The following is a 6,000-nucleotide window of genomic DNA, read 5'->3' as shown; positions in this document are numbered from 1 at the left end:
GGAAAGAAGATGGCTACTGATGGACATAATTCAAAGAGAGGCCATAACAAAAGGGAGAAGCATGCCAAGGAAAATGGCATGAGTAAAGAAGAAATTGAAAAGGAGATTTATGAGTTGAAGGAGAGATTCAACATAGTCAAAATGAGGCTTGAAAGAGAATACCAAAGGTAGAGATGGGACCTAAGGAAGAAGGCTAAATTACTTGTCAGAAAAAAGATTTTAAGAGGAAGCCCCCTAAAGCTAGAAAGCTAGGGAGGAAGATGAAGCACTTGTTGAGCCTAAAGTTGAATTAGTTCACTATTTTGAACCAGAGCAGGGAATAGTCCTTGATGATGAGGAAGATGTTGAAGAGAGACTATCAGAGAGTCTCATGGACTGCATAAAGAGTTCAAATCAACATATGGATTTGTTGATAGAAGATATGGTGGAAAAAGCATCATAACAGTAGAGGGAGCTACACAAAGAGGATTTCGATGAGACAATAAATGAAAGTCTCATGGGAGGTTAGCTAGAAGTGCTCGTAACATATATACCATATGGGGCTAAAGAGCTTGGTGATTATGATACTGATGCTATGTGTATAGATGCAGATGATAAGGATTTTCAAGAGGGACAATCATTCATAGTTGTCATAAGAATAGAAGAAAGAGAAGGAGTACCTTCCTAAAGCATGGAAGGAAGACAAAATTTGATGTTGGAGGCATCAGAAGAGGCCAGGTAACCTTTTATTTTTAAAATTGGTGAATTTTATGTGAATGCATGCTTTGCATGTGAGGAGAATGGACAACTGGTCCAAAAGGAGAACGAGAGCACTAAATTGATCCAAGAAATCCAAATTGAGGTAGTAGATGCTAGACAATCCTCAAGGAAGGATGAGTTTCCAAAAGGAAAAAACAATGCATAATGAAGCCAAGATAACCTTGCAAGCAATTTTCAGAAGTGACCATGGATCCTAGCAGCCATGTGAAAGATGGATAGCAAAACCAAGTTTATGTTAAGACAAGGAAGGAGGCAAAATTATCCCTCAAATGTCATTAAGGAGGAGGCCTTGAACAATCAAAGAATGCATCTATAAGAGAGAACTTGTAGAAGAGGGGATGAACAACATCATGATGCAATGTTCTTTAGAGATCGGTTGATCAATCCAAGGTTTAAGGATTGGCTTGAGTAACATTGTTCAAAGAATGCAATCAATAAGACAAAGGTGTCAAGCTTATTGCTGCAACTGGAGAGCTTGGTTCAACAACAAGAATTATGAATGTTGGCACCCAAGGTATAGTACAATTAACCACAAAGAGAGACTCATTTGTCATGTGAAGTCCTTGAGATGAAGACTACAATTGTGGAGGAGATTGTATTCTAGTATGATGGCAAAGGATAACCAAATGAAGAGGAGAAGGGAGAAGGATTATCTCTCATCGGGCAACGATGGTGGAGGTAGCCAAGGTTTTTGAACACATTAGAGTTGTTGTTGGATGATGAAATGACAACTAAGGTAGTACATTCTAAATTTACTCATATTACACTTGAGAACTAGAACACATACCGCTTGAGAAGAGAGCTGCTGCCGCTTCAAGTACCTCTTATGAAAACTTTTCAAAAGGTCTATACAAAACTTGAACTACAATCTATACAGACACTGTGTTCAATCCAGATTTTGATTACAAACACCATTGAGGCCATACGGTATCTCCAATTTTTCACATCATTGAGGTCATCAGTATCTCCAGTTTCAAACAGCTTTCAGGCCACATTTGCTTCAAAGTGCTTACAAGTATTGTCAAACGGCAGTACATTCTAAATTTACTCATATTACACTTGAGAACTAGAACACATACCGCTTGAGAAGAGAGCTGTTGCCGCTTCAAGTACCTCAAGCTCAAACTAGTCTGTTGTTCTTTCTTGCATCAAAAGAACTGAGTACAATAAGAAACAAGTTCCATGAGTATAAAATCAACAAATACAAATGAATATTACATTTTTTATCATCACCCAACGAGCAAGAACCAAACAAAACTCAAGTCTAAGGGAAGGTTTATCAACTTGATGTCGAAAGAAGTACCATGAACAGGTATACCCCATCTTCCGGAAAGCAATTGCAATCCCTGAGAAAAGAAATCATCTTATTGTCTACCACAGTACAGACTATCGACATCTGAGACAAAAATTCATTCCCAAGTAGTCCAAAGCACCTCATAGCAGTTTCTCTATTACAAATCAGACAATATTAATACAACAGATTTCTTGCCTCGAAAACTTTTCAAAAGGTCTATACAAAACTTGAACTACAGTCTATACAGACACTGTGTTCAATCCAGATTTTGATTACAAACACCATTGAGGCCATACGGTATCTCCAATTTTTCACATCATTGAGGTCATCAGTATCTCCAGTTTCAAACAACATTCAGGCCACATTTGATATAAATAGTGCTAACTGACCCATGACTCAGGCAAGAAAACACCCAATTCCCCCACTCAACCCTATGAACCAGCCCATACTTGGCAACATGACTATAACGCTCCCTCTCACCATAAAAGACATTTGCGACAATTGTACCGAGATCAAGCTGAATGAAAAATATGAACAATACAACAATCATTGCCTAGATCTTTCCAACACGAACAATACATGGGAATTAGAAGCAGGAAGTTGCCTTCTCCATCACAATATTCATCTTGGGATACTGGCAGACTGCAAACATCCAAATGCTGTAATATTTAGGGTAAGTACTGATAACTTTCCAGCTCAACAACACAACAAAAGGGAGGACACAGACAATCATAAAAAGATTAAGCAGATCACGGCTACTTATCCCATGCTTGAATATCAGCAGAGTTAATATACCTTTTACACGAACATGAGAATAAAGGGGCCTAATTTCTCGCGCTCAGCCAACAATTCGGTCAAGTACCGACTGTTGTTGTTGCTGCTGCAGTGGCATGAGCCGTTCAAATCCAAGAAACAATGGATACCGAAACCAGAGAAGAATAAGCGGATTGAAATCTAAAAATGCAAGAATATCTCACCAAAACTGCTGCTGCTAGATTTCTGAACTAGGATGAAAAAACCTATTTCAAAACCATTTTTATATAGAGACCCAGGGAGCCATATACACCAAAACAGCGGGCTGAATCCGTCAAAACAGGGATCCGCCCTCGCTCCGCCCTCCATTTCAAAATAAATCTAACATCCCATGACCAAATCGACCCTCACAAACCACTCCCGGGACCAAATCGACCCTCACAAACCACTCCCAGACCAGAAAACCCAAACTGTAAATCAAAATGGGGGCGATTTTGATCAAATACGATTCCGCAAATATCAAAATGGGGCGATTTTGATCAAATACGATTCGGTTAGTTTATCCGCCCTGGGCTAAAATAAAAAAATAAATTAATTTTTAAATAAAATATGGGCTAATTATATAAAAAAAAATTATTATTTTAATTAAAAATTCGCCCCATTAAAATATAAAAAGCCTTAAATTTCGCCTTTGGGCTATTATTCGCCCCTAAAATTAACCTTGGTATTGGCCGATCATTCACCTCCACTTGATTGTTTACCCCTTTTGAGGAACATCCGCGAAGAGTGATCCTGTTAGCCATCCTTGTGACACTGCTGTGATTGGAAAATTCAAAACCTTACCTGGAATTAGCTGCTACCCGAATCTATCACTCGTTCCTCAAAAAACGAGTCTCCTTTAAGCTCTTTCCAGCTGACTCGTAAAATATGAAAAGATTGCCAAGCCATTGGCCTCTCCAGCTCGTTAAAGTGACCGGAAGTGCTATCCCTCCTTTAGATTTTAATCTTTTTGGACCTGAGGGATTATTACACAAAAAGATCGAGCGCTTGTTTTGTTCGGCTCATTAAAATTACCGAAAATTCATCCCTTTTGTATTGTTTTATACTTTTTCGGACTCAAGGGATTATGTGATGAAAAAGGATTTTTGGAGTTTCCTTTACGTCCCTTTTCAGACTCTCTAAAATTGAAAAGGACCGAGTTATCTTTGTCGTTAAACTCGTTAAAACCGAATAGCGACAAACTTGTCCATAATAGACAAGAACGAGTTTCACTATCGCTAGGCTCGTTAACACATAGCGATGGGTTTGCCTGAAGGGAAAATTATATAACAAGCATATGTTATCCTCCTCAAGCTTGAAAAAAATAAAGAAGTACTGGTCAGCAACGACTGGGGAAAAATTGGGAAGAAAACTTGAAGAAACTTTGTTGGTAGCAAGTCACTCTTGAACATGACACTTTCGCTCCGCATCCGAGTCGGGTTGGGTTGTTCCATTCACTGGTCACATCACCATGGTTCCGTCACACCATCCATATTTGGGGTTAATGCTACCAATCCATCACGTCAGCGTCGCCGAGATGTTCAAGAGAAGTCACTCAGAGAATTCACCTGTGTCTCACCCACTGCAATACATTTACGCTCCATTCTTTCATGACCGCCACCCTAAAACTTATATCACCAGATCGTTTTCACCTCCATTAAAATCATTTGCTCCGTTCCGTGTCATTGATGTGGGATTCACTAAGGCCCTCCTATGATGGATCGCTTCTTGTCGACATCAGCTCATTATCCAAGAAGTTGATCTAGGAACAACCCTTTTAGTACTTTGAAGCTTGCATGCCTCAATGGCAAGTTTCTCACTTTCGGCGACAGGTTTACATCAATGGCCTTCGACCGAAAGATTTTGCGTGGTGTTCGACGCCAAATCCCTTATTCACACCACGTGAATTTTACTGTAGTACCTTGAACGTCATCATCATTATCGGTGATTCCTCTCACGCCTGTTAACAGCTTACATCACTGGCTGGTAATCAGGCAATGTCTTTCCATGTTCGACTCCAAAACATCTCTCACATGGATCAACTTGTACTTTGAGTGAAGATCGAACGAGATTGAAGACCCCGGATCTAGTTTCATCCATCCGGGCTGTGATATATATTCAGGAAATTAAAAACATCAAATGTACATCATTGCTGCACAGATAATCATCCAATCTAAGGGATGATGGCTCTACCAGAATCATCAGTCTACACTCAGACGATCGTCTGTCTCATGTACATGAAAATGAATTTATAAAGCTGAGCATGGGAATGCCCGCCTCAGATAGATCATTAAAATATTATGAAGATAATGTATTGTATTGTATCTTATTACAGGTCACCTTCCAACTTGAAAAAACTTCGGATCCTCATGATAAAGCATTTCACTCGACATCAAAAGATTAATGACCTCATGCTTTAGGGGGCAACTGTTATAGACATTTTTGGGCACTGCAACCCCAATCTTAAATGTCCATAAACCAAGGGCTCCTAAGTCCCTAAAGGTGTTGTTCAAACTCCTAAAAGAACAAGGTCAACTGATTACAGCATCTCCCAGAAGTTCTCCATGAAGATCTACTCAGAACTGGTCAAAACTGGACCATTTCACCTGCTCCATGGTCAAAGTGCATTGCATCCCACCTACCGACACACAGTAGGTGCAATGCATGTTGAAAAGCCCTTCTATGGGGTGCGATGGGCGAGAGTGGACAAAAGACAGGGTCAATCCGCAAGGTGGGGGATCATGGAATCTTCGAGAAACTTCTCCTGTGACACTTGCCTCTCTGCATTCGCCCAGGGATGAGTAAGAGATCATCAATCTCCAAGTGGAATCAAGAACTATCAGAGAGAGGACACTAATCAAATCTCAGAAGCTGACTCACCCCCCTTGCAAACATCTATATATGGATCCCTCATCCCAGAGATCCAGAGGCTGGAATTTTGTATCTTGTAAGGAAGTGCTGTTGGTTTCTTGGTGCAATATCATAGTGTTGGGTGATCTAAGCTTTTCATGAGGTGAAGAAGGGCTTTCTTGCTGAGAGGATGATGCTAGGTCAGAACAATTGGTTGTAATCCTCTTTGCTCTTTCTTGATTATCAATAAAACTATTCAAGTTTTCCTCCACATTCTTGTATGATTAATGATTTATGCATTTGTG

This window comes from Pinus tabuliformis, chromosome X, assembly GCF_031772625.1.
Source record: "Pinus tabuliformis cultivar Carrire ecotype Pingquan chromosome X, CPIR1, whole genome shotgun sequence".
NCBI classification, from domain to species: Eukaryota; Viridiplantae; Streptophyta; class Pinopsida; order Pinales; family Pinaceae; genus Pinus; species Pinus tabuliformis.
The sequence above is the reverse complement of the archived record's forward strand: the minus strand, read 5'-3'. Positions refer to the sequence as shown.